Below are 17,286 nucleotides of genomic sequence, written 5' to 3' on the forward strand. Positions count from 1 at the left end.
ATAACGGGTTACCTTAGGGATAATATTCACAAAAACAAATAATAGCTGAGCATATTTTATCTGAGGAAGGCCTTGCACAAAGGGCAAGAGTAAACATCAGTCTAGCAAGTCTGGAAACATCAGGTGAGAGGACTGGCAGCAGTTTGCCCAATGAAAGGATCAGAGTATCTTGGATAAAAGTGATGACATTGAGATAACTTTAAATATTATTTTGATATTTCCACTGATCTAGCAAAAAGGGGACTAGCATAATTCTCTGCAGACTGCATGTATGACAAATACATTGTAAATGATGTGTGAAACTAAACAAGCTATTGGGTCAGCAGGCTCATCAAAATCTGCAGCTGAGTGTATGACATGGGCAAATATTTTTTGCTTTTTGTTTGCTTTTCCACAGAGTGATGTTGTGTCCTGTTCAGTACTGTGGCATGAAAAGGCTCAATGTTACATTAATGGGTTTCCTTGTATGGACTGAAGCTCGTGTGTGTCGAGACTGAGGGTGATCACTGCACTCGGTCCAGATATCCCTTTCCCCTACATTCCAGTGAACCTGGAGGTAATTATATTAAGTAGGAGGACAGAGGTTGCAGCCTTTCAGAACAAGGGATAATGAAAAAGTGTATTTGGGAAAACATTTCAATAAACTGGCTTTCTGATTATTTCTTGTGTGACTTTATCTTATTTTACATGTGTAAAATGTGTCATTTATTTGACCATACCTAAGCATTAACTTAAACAGCTTAAAAGCTTATGCACTCAAATTGTTCTATGACATATTTAGACCTTATTACAGTCTCTGTTCCCACTCTTTAAATTTACCAGTTCACAGATCCTTCAGTATGAATACCAGATGTCTGACAGCTAGCATCACTTAGCCTTTCTTGGTACTGGGACTATATACCATGCCACTTCAATGAGGCATTTTTGGGTGAGGGAGGTTTGCAGGACTTTTAAATTCTAAGCAAATTTGAAAGCAAGTAAAATTGTAATGTATTTTAAATTTAATAAAAATATACTGGTCCTTGTCATGGTGTTACAAATGTAATATAACTACAGTGTACAGGAACAGTATACAGATTCTTTAACCTGCTAAGAAGCTCATTATACAAGAAGCATGGTGAAACCTTAAAGAAAAGCATTTTAATGCCTTCCTAAGCCATCAGTAAAGTTGTTTTCTACCCAGTGACTAATATTAGTTGAACCTTGCAGGTGTGTCTAAACAATATTTTGAGGAACATGCTCTTTATCTCTCTTCATATTTCTAGCTTTTATTTAGTCTTCTTTTGCTAACTGGAAAATGTAGAAAAGTATCGTTTTACCTGTCTTTCTGTAGAGATAGGCTATTACGAGGAAAATTAGCATACTAAAGTTGATTTAGCTGCTGATTATCAGTAGAAGTGAAAGGAGCAGAATGTGAATAAACTTAATATAAGACTCCCAACAAATGCAAAATACCGACAGGGCTGCTTCCTTTTGCAGTATCTCCTGTATACATCTGAACACCCCATCCCCCACAAACACCTGCGCACATCAGCCCTGAGGTGCATATCAACAAGTGAGCGCTCCCCTTTAAGATCAGTGTTTAGTGAATTAGTCCACATCATGCATTCTCAGTGGGATCAGAAATGTTGAGTGGAGTGGTGCTTAGATGGAACGGTAGAAATTAGGTGATCAGGACAAAAGCAGTTGTGAGAGTGAGAATTGAAGGAAAGCATACAAATTACACCTCTTAATCTTCTTCGCAAGTCAGTGACTATATTGGAAAAAGACAGTCAGTTGCAATAAAATCAGTAGCAGATTTCTAAACCTAATTATAGGCTATCAGAACTGGATGAAAATATTAATACTGGCATTTATCTCAAGGCAAAACAAGTCTGTAACTTCAGTTTTTTACATTATTTCAGATTTGGTCTTAGAAATTAACATTGTTAAAGGGATAGCAAAGCAATGTCTTGGGGAATGAATGAAAGACAAGGAGACTGCTGTAGTAAGCATAAAATAATTCTCTCTCCCTATGGCATTTTGTATGCGGCTTTGTATGTGCAAACAAAGTTTATTGTCTCTAGCATTTTGCACATAAATAGAAAACAGGATAAATTCATAAAAGCCCGTACAAGCAAGACCTCTACATACAGAAATTCTTGCAAATGGTACTGCAGCTGAAACTCCATTAACCCTCCAGGAAGTTCCATTATCCAAATCTGAAATTTCATTTTGTTTGATTAGTTGCAGGACATCAGGCTGAATAAATTTGTCGGACAAATTTATGGAATACGTTTGATTCATGGCTTTGACCTACAACATCTATTATGTTGTATGAGACGTCATTTGCTGTACTTTCTACACAACTAATTGGAAGCTTTTAAGAACAGTATTAAATGGAATAGATTGCTTTATTTTATATTCCATTAGAAAACTACCTCCATGGCAATAGAATCATGGATTAGACAGACTGGAATATTTTTTTTACTATCCTTTAAAGGATGCCAGCATGTTTTATACAGCATGAAGCCATAGTGAGATTTGATTATTTGCCTTTTAAATGAGAGCATTTGATTTTTTTTATGCTGCTGTGCAAGATTTTTCAATCACTGTGCTTTAGTAATTACTCTAATTATGTATCTCATTCATAAACAAATGGAAATTACAGTAAAGAAAAACAAATCAAAACTGTAAATTCTGCCCCGAAATACATTTTAAAGTAGATAAAAACAATGTTAATATTACATTGAATAAAAGTGCTGACTGCTTTTAAAGCACACAGTGAAAAACATTGACCCCAAGACAAATCAACTATTGATTTGGTGATTTCTACCATGGGAAATAATAAAGTAAATGTATATGCAGAAAACAGTACAGTTCTTGCTAGCTTCTAGTGAAGGACATAAAGGTCTGTAGTGGAGAACATGGAACAGAATGCTTCATTTTAACCCTTGAACAATATTTTCCAGTTTGTAAACTGAGGTCTTTTGATGACAAAATTGTATGGTTTCCATGTGTTTGGAATGCATATCAAGTGTCTTCACAATATGTACGTGCAATCCTGTTTGTATTTTTTGGGGGGGGGGGGGGGCTGCAGGGAAGTATACATCTGTGGGCTCCAAACTTCTTCATGACTAACACACTCCTCATATGTTTTCCATACCCAGCCACTGACTAAATCAGAAGTAACAAACAAGTTTGTAGAATCCAGCAAATAGGAAGAAGGTATAGAACAAAACAACGAAAGCTATAAAAATGCATATAAACAAATGCAAAAGTACTTTCACATTTTTTGATATGTATACGCATTAATGCTCCAAATACTGTTTAGAACCATCATATGTAAGAAAATTAAATATTTTGAATTTAATGTCAGCATCTATATCCCTGTCTTTTCACATCATCCTTTTTTAAGCACATTATAAGTAAAAATGTCTAGCTGGTTGGACATGATCAAGACATAATAGACCACACATATATGCTATTAAGCTCAATGTAATAGACCTTCCATGTCTGAGGGTCCTCTGTCTGTTATTTTCTCTTAATGCCCATTCCAGAAGATATTACTGCACTTAACAAGCAGCCTTTTTCTTGGTTCAAAGGTTCATATTTATATACTAGCCTAACAACCATTCAAGCCTTCAAAAGCCTAGCCATGCAACCAAAATATATCCCAAAGGCCATTTTGCCTTAGAGGTTGTTTTTAAGGATGTATGCTAGTTAGGGAATAATTTAATTGCTGCCTCTGTCCATCAGAGACAAAGGTGTCAGACCAGGTATGAATTTCCAAGTTTCTATCTACTGGTCCAGGTTACATAGAAGAGAGAAGTTGGTATAATGGTTAAGGTTTACGTCTTCCATGCATATGATACAAAGTTCAGTCCTGACCTCTGTCCAATACCTATTTGGAGTTTGTACTTTCTCCTGGTCTCTCGCTGGGTTTCCTTCCACCTCTGGGGGAGAAAAAAAAAAACCTTCCTGTGTGTTTCCATCTCAAACTCGCCTAAGAATGGAGTTGTGGGTAGCAGTACAGACTATACATGGTACCCTATAGGGGGAAGAGGTGTACAGACCAACCATTTTGATACATATATTGTGGTCCACAGTATCCCCTAGATAAGAGAACATAGATTGCAGATTGTACACAATGTCTTTAGGTGATTCAGTCATGTGGACTAATGTTAACCACAACAGAAAACAGAAGAAAAAGCTTGCAGGAATTGTGGTGAGGGAGAAGCTTCAGAAGACTGAAACAGATGTCATCAGAAGTAGTGACAGACTCATGGCAATCAGACTCCAGCATAATGATAGGGCGGTATTCATAAACTCAACCTACGCCCCACAGCAGAATTGCAGTAATGAGGAAAGGCAGTTGCAGGACCTACTAGATAAAGCAGGACAACATAAACTGGTGTTAATAATGGGTAACTTGAATGCACATATCAGGTCAGATGGAACAGGATATGAGGACTGCCTGGATCCATGTGAGTGAGGCAACAGGAATACAGAAGGTGAGGCCATTCTAGACTTTCATTTAGCAAATGGCTTGATAGTAGCAAACACATGGTTCAGAAAGAGAGACAGTCAAAAGATCACATACAACAGTGGTCAACATACAAATCATGTAGACTTCCACCTAGTAAAGAAAGGGCACTGGGATAGAATCCGTGATTGCAAAAACATCCCCAGTGAAATAGTCAATCCACAGAATAAATCACTGGTTACCAAAATAAGCTGTAAGCAGGGGCCAGAGAAGGCTCATCAATAGTGACCAGGCTGAAGACCTGGACTTTGGAGAGAAAGCACAACAGTTCAAGCATTTAATCAGGGTTCTAGCAATTCAAGAAGAAGAGGAAATATGTGGAGTTGAAAAAGAATGGCAGAACCTCAAACTAGGATGCATGAGGACTACAAAACAGATGTGTGGCCAAGTATAAAAATAAGGTACATAAGAAAGCGGATAGTGGAAGTCATCAAAAGAAGAAAGGAGTGCAGGAAAAAGTGCAAAATAGAAAAGATGGACCAGGCTTGAAAGGATTACTGGCTGGCTAACAAAAAGGCAAAAAAAGGAGCTGCCATAGCAAAGTGCAAGGCATCAGAGGCCCTCTACTAGCTTCTGGAAATCGACTCAGTAGGTAGCACAAAGAAACTATATCAGGTTGCAAGGTAAAGACAGAAAAATAAAGAAGGCATTCTGACACCCTTCATAAGGGATGCCAACAACAACCAGCTGACCAGTCCACAGAACATCGAAGGCAGAAGAAAGGAGTACTTCCAACAGCTTCTGAGCAGTGTAAACCCCACAGAAGCTGCACTGCCCCAGATATAGCCTATGATGAGAGAAGAGGAGGAGCTCACCATAGAAAAAGTAAGAACAGCACTAAGGAAATTGAAGCTAGGAAAAGAAGCAGGCTCAGATGAGGTCACAGTAGATATGATGGGGACAAATGGCTCTTGTAAAGGTACTCTTAGCAGTCTGGAGAAATAGAAGTATCCCAGATGACTTGAGAATAAACATACTAGTGCTAGTGTTCAAGAACAAAGGGGACATTTATAACTGTGGGCAGCACAAAAATATCAAACTCCTGTCAGATTGCATGAAAGTTCTAGAGATGGCGATTGATAAATGAATACACAGAGTAGTAGACAGTAAAATAGGAGATGATTAGTTCAGATTAAATCAGGATGCAACACAACTGACCCAATGTTTGCAGAGAGACAGATAGTTGAGAAGAAGCTAGAGATGAGGAAAGAGTCCAACTGGGCATTCCTGCACTTGGAGAAAGCAAATGACAACGTCCCAAGAAAGCGGATTTGGCCAGTACTAAGGTGCTTCAATTTCCCAGAAAAAATTGGTATAATTAGTGTAAGCTATGTACAAGGAACCAGTGACTCAAGCATGAAATGTGTTCAGTCTCACAGAGGGGTTCCTACTATGAGTGGGTGTGCATCAGTGTTCAGCTCTGAGCCCACTGCTGTTCATACTGCTGATGGTTTGCATTAGCAAACAGTTCAGAGGGGATATCAACAAAGTTGCTATATGCAAATGATGTGGCATTACAGGCATACTCTGGGCAAGAAATTCAGCAAAGGATAAGTGAATGGAATGCTAAACTGAAGGCACATAGAATGAAACTGACTACAAATAAGACACTTGTAATAATAGACAATGGGGTGGATGACAAGAAGGGAAGTCTGAATGAAGAGGTCAAAGCTAGAATCAGAGGGGCTGCAGCTAACTGGCACAGAGTTTCAAGTGTAGTATATGATGAAATAATGCCAAAGAAGCTGAAAAGTAAGGAGTGCAAAACAGCAGTGTGGCTAGTACTACTGTATGGTACAGAAACCTGGGCAGTAAAGGCAAAGCAGGTGAAGCTAGAGGGGATGGAGATGAAGTGCCTGAGATGGTTGATAGGATGCACAGTGTGGGACATGAAGAAATAAGGGCATAAGAACAGAAGCCAAAGTATTTACAATAGCAGAAAAGGTCAGAGAACAGATTACTGTGATTAAGGTTCATAGGTTCATATTAGGCCAACTTCCCTTGCTGGACATTTTACGCTTAGCCAATTTCATTTTCAAAGTTGAGAATTAAACACTGTACCTTGTGTTTCTGATGTAAAAACCTAACCATTATACCAACCCAAACCCTCAAGATGTGCAAAGAAGCAGAAGACAATTTGGTGAAGAAGATTTGGGACAGACAAGAAGAAAAGTGGAAACAAAGGGCATCCAGCAAAGAGTTGGATAGATTGTGTGAGAGAACACCTGCGATAGTCAGGCATGAGTGTCAGAGAAAGCAAGAGTGGCACTGAATATAGAGAGATGGCAACAGTTGACACAATACCCCAAATCCATGTAGGAAATGTAGAAAAGGGGTTGATAATGTGGTGGAGATGGCAATTGTGATGTTGAATAGGGTTAGGGAAGGGCTCTACTTCACATGGATGGGAAGCTTATTCCAGAGTGTGGGAATTCTCCAAGATTCATATCTCTCCCTCCAACATGTTCTGTTTTAATCAAGTAACATTTAAATCCTTGGATCTTGTACCTCTAATACTGATCATTTTATGGATAATGCAAAAGATGCTTTGGGGTAGGATCCACAGATGAATTGTACTGTGGAGCTTTTCTCCCCGGGCCTCCACTGAAAAAGGGCACTAGCCCGGTCGGACCATCCTGGTCAGCAAATGTCAAATAAATAAATGCCTTGTATGCCAGGCATGAACTGCATCTCAGCAGTCTGTAGGAATCAGAGTATAGGTATAGTGCTTAGAGGCAGCCTGCATAGGGCAATGTGTTTACTTCCTGTATTACTTTTGTGAGGAATCTCTGTGGCCTTTCCAGTTCTTGCATTTGCAAGGTCAGATACATACCAAAGGAAGCATTGTACTTAATGATGGGTCTGATAAGGGCCGAGTATAGTGGCATGACGACTTTTCTGGAACTAGATCCTATGCCCTTACTTATACGTTGAGGGACATAGAATGATTTTCTTACTGTCTTACATACATATTGGTTGAAAGTCAGGCTACTATCTACTTAAGCCCCGAAATCCCTGATTACTCTGCCCACCTTTAGGGTGTTTTATTGATGAGGTAGTTTGCCAGGCTGGCTGACTTCCCAAAAAGTTCTATTATACATTTCTTGGCATTGAGTTTTAAGTCTTGGCTTTGGCACCACTCATTTTCCTGTGGTAGACCCGCCTATAAAATATTAATATCTTTGGGGGGTGTGGGTTCTATGATTGCTCCCAGCTTGCAATCATCTCCAAACTTGGTAAGCCGGAGGACCTTGACATTGGCTTTGACTCTTAGAAATAGATGCCATTGAAGAGTGGACCCAACACAGAACCTTGGGGGACTCCACTGTTTACTGGCCTCTTTGTGAGGGTGGTCTCTCCATTCCTGACGACCTGGGTCCTATCTGTGAGACAGCTAGCTACATAGGGGTTATACTTAATTATGTGAATTTGCTTGTAATGCTGAAATGGGGTATTGTATTATGTGCCATAGCTAGGGTAAGGTATGCACCATTTTGCCGATACCTATTGCCTTGGTGACGTTCTCAAAGAAGTCCACCAGGTTTTGTAGGCATAACCTGCCTTTCATTAAACCAAATTGGGTTGGGTCCAGTATCTGAAGGTTTCCTATGTCATTGCTAATCATTTCCATAATTCTTTTCAGTCTAATGTTCTGAAGTTCATAGGATCCATTGATGGCCTTATGCAGAGCACTGACCACTGCAGTCCTCCATTTGCAAGGCAGAAAGCCTTTTCTGTGGCTGTGGTTGAACAGTTACTCCAGTGACCCTGATAGATCATAGTTCAGGCTATTTAGCAGGCATCCTCGTATATTTTTGGGGCCCATCGAAGCTGTATTATTGGCCTTAGAGATCACCTTTAAGCTTTGATCTGTATTAATAGTTGGAGAGTTTATGTTAAATGGTATTTCCTGAGGGGTGGCTGGGGGTGAGAAGAAGATAAAGTTGGAGCTGAATTTGTCAGCCAAAAGATTTGCTAAATCTCCCATTTCTGTGAACATGGCTCCATTTATCAACACTGCTGCACACTATTGTATGATGCAGTTGAGGTTTCAGACATAGCTGAAGAAGGCCTTATGGGTGTCCTTGGCCTGGGATGCTAACCTTACCTCAAAATTTGCTTTGTTGGACTTAATTACTCCCGTTAGTTGTCTGTTTAGTTTGATGACATAGTTTTTATCTTTTCTGGTATTACACTTTATAATTTTAATAGCTATGCCTTTTTTTCTTTTATTGTGCAATCTGTTTAATTTTGAATTCTACCAGGGTAGCTTGTTTTTTCATTTGTTTTGGTGTTACTTCTGCTAGGCACAGCAGCCACTGTGCTGTCATTGATATGTTTACACAGAGCTGTTGTGAATAATTCCACATAGACTTCTGTGCTGTCTTGGTTTGGAAGGGCTTGAAATTTTGACAGGATATCACTTAAAAAATGTAGTTTGTCTTGGAGTATTTCCTACCTGTGACTGGGTTTAATGAGGTACAGGATGGATTTTTATTTGAATGAGACTGCTTAGTAGTCTGACCATACTGGAGAGGACGTGACACTAGTGTGTGTGTGTGTGTGTGTGTGTGTTAAGCATTTTCCCATGTTTACGAGTACCAAGTCTAGTATGTTTGTACCTCTAGTAGGCATATAGGTTCATAGGTAGGTACTAGGCTATTGGCCCTAGGGTCTATATAAGCCTAGCCAAATGGTACCCTGGCTTTCGCCACCCAAGAAAATTATTTTCCTGTGCCTCTGTCGAGCAGAACCACAGAAGTGATCCCCGGGGTGAATTTCCTATCTCCCATCCAATCATCAAGATTTTTCTTGAAGAGTGCTAATGAGGAACTTTGATATAGATAGTTTGTTCCAGAGTATGGGAAGTATATGGGACAGGAATATATCCCTCCAGCATGTTCTGTTTATTGTGGTGATAAGGTTTAAGTCCCTAGAGCATATAGCTCGGACGGATTGGGATTTCTTTAAGTAGAGCATGTCTGACAGCTCTAGGTTTAACATAGCTTTGTATATGTTAGGCAGAGATTGCCTTTGAGTAGGCGATATGCGATGAAATAAAGCTGGAGTTTTTTGAGACTGTCTGCGTAGGGCATCTGTTTGAGGCTGGTAATCCTCTTTTTGAGGTATTTCTGTGGCCTTTCTAGTTGTAGATGTCTTGTGAGGTACATACCAAAAGGGGTGTTGTACTCTATAATGGGTCTAATGAGTGATGAGTAGAGGGGAACAATGACCCCTTTTTTTCCCCGGATGAGGAAACTTTTGTGATGAGGTGTGCCACATAGAAAGATATCCTGACTGCTGTGGCAATGTGATTATCAAAGGAGAGACTACCGTCTACCTGTGTCCCAAGGTCTCTTATCACACTTTCTGTGTTTAGTAGACTACCACCTATGTGGTAGTTCATGGGTACAGAGTTTTTACCGAAAGGGATGACAATGCACTTTTTGACATTGAGCTTGAGGCCATGGCTTTGACACCAGGCATATGTCTCAGTGAGGCCCTTTTGTAGGATGTCCACATCATTAGAAGTTTTGATTATGGCTCCTAGTTTGCAGTCATCTGTGAACTTTGTTAGCCAAAGACATTCTGTGTTAGCTTGTACTTCAGAGACGTAGATACAAAACAGGAGAGGACCCAGGACTGAACCATGTGGTACTCCACTTGACACTGGTCTGAAGTTGGGTTTAGAGTCTGCTACTTTCACAGTGTGGGTTCTGTCAGTAAACCAGGTGGCAACCCATCTTGTAACATAGGGATTTATACCTAGTTTAGTGAATTTATCTATATTTCCAGAGTGGGGGATGGTGTCAAAAGCCTTGGCGAGATCTAGATAGGCTGTGTGAGCCACCTTACCCTTATCTACAGCTTTGGTGACCTCTTCAAAGAAGTCTATCATGTTTAGGAGACATGATCTGCCTTTTACAAACCTGAACTGAGTAGGGTCCAGAGTTTGGAGATTACCAATGTACTTGTTTATAAGTTCCATGATGATACGTTCCATAGCCTTGCAGACCAGGCTCGTCAGGCTAATGGCGCGGTAGTTCCCGAGGTCTGTGGTGGCTCCCCCTTTGTAAAGTGGGATAACAGTTGCTGTGCACCATTCAGTGGGTACAAAGCCTGATGTGAGGCTATGATTGAACATGGTACTTAGTTGGGGTGCCAGTTCGTTCTGTAGTTCGTGTAGAACGCAGCCTAGGATGTTGTCAGGTCCCATGGATGCTGTGTTCTTGGATTTGGAGAGTTTTTTTTTTTTTTTACCTGTGCAGCCATGATTATAGGAACTTTGCATTCTTCCGGTATAGAGATGGGCCCTTTAGGGGGTGAGAGAGGGGTAAAGTTAACACTGAACCTATCTGCAAGGATGTTGGCAATATCAGTTGGTTTTGTATATTTAGTGCCATTGTGCTGTAACTCAGAGCAGATCTGAGTGTTGCCATTTAGATTCTTGACATAGCAATAGAATGCTTTGTGGTTGTCTTTAGAATCCATGGTGATTTTGTTTTCGTAACTAGCTTTGGAGGATTTTATGAGTGATCTCAGCTTCTTACTGAGGCTGACCAGGGAATTCCTCCAATCATGGGATTTTACTCTACAACAGAAGAAAGAAACTGTTGCAAAATAGTTTGTTTATGGCAAGGGACCACCAGATTGGCTTCCTTTTTTTTGGAGGATAGCATCTTGGTTCTGTTAGGGATTGCACTATCCATGCACTCGTGTAAGTGTTTATAAAGTGCATTTGCATAGGATTCAGCAGTCATACCTCTATCATCTGTCAGCATGGGTGTCATGAAGTTTGCCTTTTCTGTCTTAAGCGTGAAGTTGGCTTTGGAGAAATTTTATACGGTGGTTTCCCTAATGGGGGGTGGGGGGGTGGGATGTGGATGTCTAGGGTGATTAGCTTGTGGTGCGATCTGACCAACGATTAATTGACCTCTGGTGTGGAACACCGGTTGACCATGTTGGTAACGACCAGGTCTAGGATATTGCTGCCCCTGGTGGGGGTGTGGAAAAGTTGATCCAAGGCATTGGAATTTATGAATTCCAGAAAACGTTGAGCTTAAGAGTTGGTACATGAGTAGTTTTCCCAATTAATGGTGGGGTAGTTGAAATCGCCCATTATTAGGGTGTACCCTAATATTTTCCAGTGTATCAAGAAATGATTGGGAATCCTGGGGCATGGCAGGGGATCTGTAGCAAGCTACAATTTGGATTGTGGTCTTGCCCAGAGTTAGTTGCACTTGGATAATCTCAGATGCATTATGCTGAGCAATTAGCCTGGAGGGCTGGATATCTTTAATGAATATGGACACGCCTCCGCCTTTAGTGTTTCGGTCCAGGTTAAGTGGCCAAAAGGTGTGGTATGAACTATAGCCTGGTAATGCAGGGGTGCCCTCTGGAGCCTTGAACCAGGTCTCTGTCACTGCACAGATGTCGATGTTTTCCATTTAAAGGAGTGCCTCAAGTGAGTGCATTTTGAGGTTTAGACTTCTAGCATTGAGTAGCATTACCCTCAGATTTTCCTTGCTTGTACCTGTTACGGTTGTGAATTTGTCATTTGAACCTTGCCTAAAAAAGGCACTATAGTGGTGGCAAAAGCCTTAGCCAGTATCTGGAATCCCAAGGGTGACAGGTGCAGGCCATCTCTGGCAAAGCATCATGGTTTTTCGATCATGTCATCCCAGGCAGACAGATACTGGATCCCCTTAGAATGGTGCCATAAGCTTAGCCAATTGTTGAAGTCAATCATTTTGTCCTTGTTCTGTGGTATCATTCTCGGTGATGGCAAGATGCTACTCAGGGCTAGGGTCATACCTGCCTAGGCTACAAGATCGGACAGCTCCTCCATGTCTCTTTTCATGTAGTCCAAGGAGGTACATCTCAGGTCATTCACACCAATATGGACAATGACAGTCATATTTGTACTTGTGGAGTAACCTGTGTGTGCGCATTATGTGGCGGATCCTGGCACCCGACGGGCAGCTGACAGTAACTTTCTCCTTGTTTAGCCTGGTGAGTGGAATATCAGTGTGCCTAACTATAGAGTGACCTATGACTAGAGTGCTGGGTACGTTGTTATGTCTTATGGGCTGTGGTTGAGTGGCACACTGAGTTAGTGGGGTATGTGTCATTTGGGTTGTGTTGGGGAGTGGAGGTTGCTTGCGTTTCTGCTTTGGGGGTCCCTATTACTTGGGTAGATTTTTATTAAGAGCCTCCATGAATGTAGGTGTGTGTTTTGTGTTTCTATGTGTGTTTTGGTGGTGTAGGTTTTGAGGGACTATGTGATGAGTGTGGTGTGGTGCAAGTGTTTACCTTCTCTTCTTGACTGTCTAGTCCAGTCTTTGGTGAAGAGAGCTTTGCTTCCAGTTTGGCTGTATAAGTGCATCTCTCACAGGTTGTAGTGTTGGGTGGTAGGATGAGAAGGTTGTCTGTGTACATGAGGCAACTGCTGCATTGCCCAAGGATGCCCAGATTCATCAGGTAGACAGGAGAAAACACCGGGAGCTGACCTTTAGACATGCCTGGATAGTTGCTTATTTATTAAGTACTAAAAACTGTTTTCCTCTAGACAAGTGAGGAAAGTTGAGTGGTGTAGTAATTTGTAGCTTATTTACTGCTTACAATGAGTTCTGAACAAGTGCTGAGCTCAAAGAAACAGATTTGAGTGCTGAAATTAAAAAACTGGCTAGTTCTAAGAAACAAAATTAAGCTAGAAGGCTTCCCTCCAACACAAAAAGGCTTGGGGACTCAGAAGCTTACAAACAGCCCTGGATACAGCAAATATGTATCTGGACTAGACGACTTACAGGAAAGGCAGGAAACAAGCTTAGACATTTTTTTTTTTTGTAAAGTGGAAAGGAGGAGCAGAAACTAAGTGGGTTGGCCTTCTTAAATGTTCTCCCTGGATTAGGTAAAATGAGGTAATGACACTAGAGTGGGAGGAGTGTCCCAGATCAACTTTACAGTAGGGACAGGCAACTGCAAAGCCACCAAGTATCAGAACAAACAAACCCAACCAGATGCTTAACAATGTTAGAAAATTTCTAGTTAATACCTCACACACAGTGAAACTAGCTAGAAAAGTATATGCAGACAATAAAAGTGCTATAAATAATTTGTAAAAATAAGCAAAAAAAAAGGATACTTAATGTTATATATCACAGATCAGTGCCCTTCCTCTGATTAGCTCAGTGTGAAATGGCAGAAACACTCACAAGTTAACTTCTTAAGTGACAAAGTTGAAACCTGAAACTTTTAAAAAAAAAGCTCGAAAGAATCAATGAGGTGCTTACTCCAAGCCATAGTCCAGGTAACCCCAATCAACCAATGACCATAAACACTTCACTCTCACTGAAATGCTATACTGGATTTGGCTAAACTAAGATGGCCTGGAACATGTGTTCCAGACACACAGCCTCTACCAACAAACTAGGACCAAAACACAAGCCTGAATATGGACAATGCTACAACTACCCGCAATACTTAGGTAGAAAAAACTGCAGAAATGTTTAAACAGATAAAGGTGCAAGGAGAATCTAGAGAATGCTTTTAACTGCAAACAAGTTATATGATACACTCCTTGGCAGGAAATCAGAACAAACAAACCCAACCAGATGCTTAACAATTGTAGACAATTTCTAGTTAATACCTTACACACAGTGAAACTAGCAAGAAAAGTATATGCAGACAATAAAAGTGCTATAAATAACTCGTAAAAATAAGCAAAAAAACAGGATACTTAATGTTATATATCACAGATCAGTTTGCTCAGTGCCCTTCTTCTTATTAGCTCAGTGTGAAATGGCAGAAACACTCACAAGTTAACTTCTTAAGTGACAAAGTTGAAACCTGAAACAACTTTTAAAAAAAGCTTGAAAGAACCAATGAGGTGTCTACTCCAAGCCATAGTCCAGGTAACCCCAATCAGCCAATGACCATAAACACTTCACTCTCACTGAAATGCTCCTAGTCAAGGGTGCTTGTGTTTACAAAGCCTCTCTGCTCCTGCAAATCTGGGGTCCTGTACTATTCACAGATTATATAGGGATAATTAAAGTCCCCAGCTAGTAAGATATTTGGTTGAATGGTGAGTGTCTCCAATAAGACTATGAATGAGATATTGGTTTTCATAGGGCATAAAGGGTGACCTGTAGCTTGTTAGGATATGTTATAGGGCTTGTCCATGGTGATTTGGATGTGGAAGAACTCCAGGGTATCATCCTTTTAACCAATCCAGAGGTATGCTTACTCTTAATGTAGATTGAGACACTTCCACCTTTAGACCTTGCCTATGCAATTGCTGGTCTAAATGTTTGGAAGACACTGAAACCTTGCACTGCCAGGGTACTCCCTACATCTTTAAACCATGTCTTGATAGCTGCACAGATGCCTGCATTCTCATTGATAAGGACAGCTTGGAGGGAGTGGAGCTTCTTCTTTAGACTCCTTGCTCTGAGCAGTAATGCCTTTAGATTTCCTTGGCTAGATTTTGCTGTGTCAGTAGGTTTGTTAATGTCTCATTACCTAACAAGGCACTATGGGTGAGGACCATATCTTAACCAATATTTGAAGGCTTAGAAGGGACAGGTGTAGACCATCCTTGACCAAGCAATGTGGCTTGTTAACCGTTTCCTCCCACTCTGACAAATATTTCATCCCCAGAATGACACTGGAAACTAAGCCAATTATTAAAAGTCAATCATCTTCTGTTCATATAGTGACATCATCCTTGGTGAAGTAGAATGCTGCTCAGTGATAGGCACAAACCGGTCTTTGACACATGATCCATAATGTCTCTTCTCATATAGTCCTGGGAGGTACATCTCAGGGCAATTACACCTACATGAATTATGAATGAATCATGGTGTCTCTGTGGTGCAATGACTTGAGTGCATGTGTAGCTTGGCAGATACTGGTCCCTGATAGGCAACTGACCATTATTTCTTCTTGTTTAGCCTGTTGATTAGGGCATCACTATGTCATACAATGGAGTCCCCTATGACTGGAGTCATGGGTAATGTATTAGCTTGCCTTATGGGCTTTGTAGTTGAGGCCCCAGTAGGTGTGGCTGTTTTTGCATTGTTAGGTGGTGGTATTGAGTGCTTTCATTTTTGCTGAGGGTAATTTTTGCAGTTAAAATGTCTAGGAGGTCTTTGGAGGTCTTTGGGGTTTGGGAAGATTGCATTTTCAGAGTCTTGGCTTAAGAAGGTCTATGTGTAGAGTGCAGATTCTGTGTGGTGGGTGCAGCATATGTGTTTCTGACAACCAGATTGTTTTTATGAGTGTTTGCATGTGAGAGTTTTGCCTCCAAAGACATGGTGTAGATACATCTCTTGTACTCTGTGTTTGTTTCTTTGAGAATTAAATAGTTGTCAATGAACATGAGATGAGATACCCATATCCACCAAACTGGCTGTGAAGAAATTGGGAAAGTGCATATCCATGATGTAAGGTCCTTTACTGGGTGAGCTCAAGGATGCGGTGTACAAGGGGTTAATAGTGGGCTGACTAAGGGTGCTTGTGGGACTAGAGGCTAGACTAGGTTATATAATACTAAATTCAAGGGGCAGTGCTCCTCAACATACAAAACTGCTTTACGCTACCCAACATGCAAGTAGTTACCCTACACTCATTGAGTTGCTGGTACAGTTTTAGAGGTACTTTTATAGGGACATTTTGTTTTTAGGTATATGCATTTATACAGCATACTTCAAACCACTGCTGTGCAATGTGAAGTGGAATGAAAGCACACTGAATTTATACAGGTGCTTAAAACACAGGAAACTGGCTTCTAAGCCCTCCAGCTAATAAAACAGCTACACTTACAGATTTCTTATTTGTTACCCAACTCACATAGACCAGGCCATAAAAGCACAACAAAGATTTCAGCCAAAAATGCAGATAAATATATAAATAAAGCAAGAAATCAGCAGTTGATCGATTTAATAGATTCTGGAATTGTGATTTGTAAATGTAAGTACTTAGCTTTTGCTTGCATGGGATATGATGTAAGGAAATCACTTCAGAAGCACAGGGAGGATTTTTTGTTTGTTAAAGAAACAGTCCATTTCCTTATTTGTTTTTAGTGAGATATTTCTCATATTGTGGTTTTAGAAATGGCTAAATGATAGTTAATCAATATGCGTATAAGTAGAAATATATACGAGTGTGCATGCATTTGAGTATGTCTGTGTCTCGTCTGCATGTGTGTCTGTGTTGCATGACTGTGTCTACCTTTGTGTCTGTATTTTAAACTAAGATAGCCGTACAACTGCATGATAGTTTACTCACAGGGTTATGGAGTTGATAAAAAGCTTTGCAATGACTTAATTAATCTTTGTAAGGTATCTTTATTTTTTTTAATTAGTTTTATGCAGAATTACCAGCCTGAGGTTTGACAAACAGGTTTAAGCATTTTCAATGACCATTTAATAAGTAGCCAGTAATTCTTAACAAGATTGGCAGTATGAGGAAATAATGAACCACCAAAGGGTGGTGTTAGGCTTAAATCCACAGGAAGAGGGCCTTTTGCCCTTATTATTTTCCTATAATGCCCACACTAGGGAGCATTATTTACTTAGCTGTTAGACTGTGTGTGCTACAAAATGTATTTGTTTCCATTTTAAAGGACAGTCTGAATATGTCACATACTGTACTTTGAAAATAGCTAGATAATCGATGGATATGCAAATTTCATTGCTGTAATATTGATTTGTTGAAATGTGTGTGCGTTAACGTGAGTTCAAAACAGATTATTATTA

Source organism: Protopterus annectens, chromosome 14.part0 (assembly GCF_019279795.1).
Source record: "Protopterus annectens isolate FY-2018-M chromosome 14.part0, PAN1.0, whole genome shotgun sequence".
NCBI classification, from domain to species: domain Eukaryota; kingdom Metazoa; phylum Chordata; order Ceratodontiformes; family Protopteridae; genus Protopterus; species Protopterus annectens.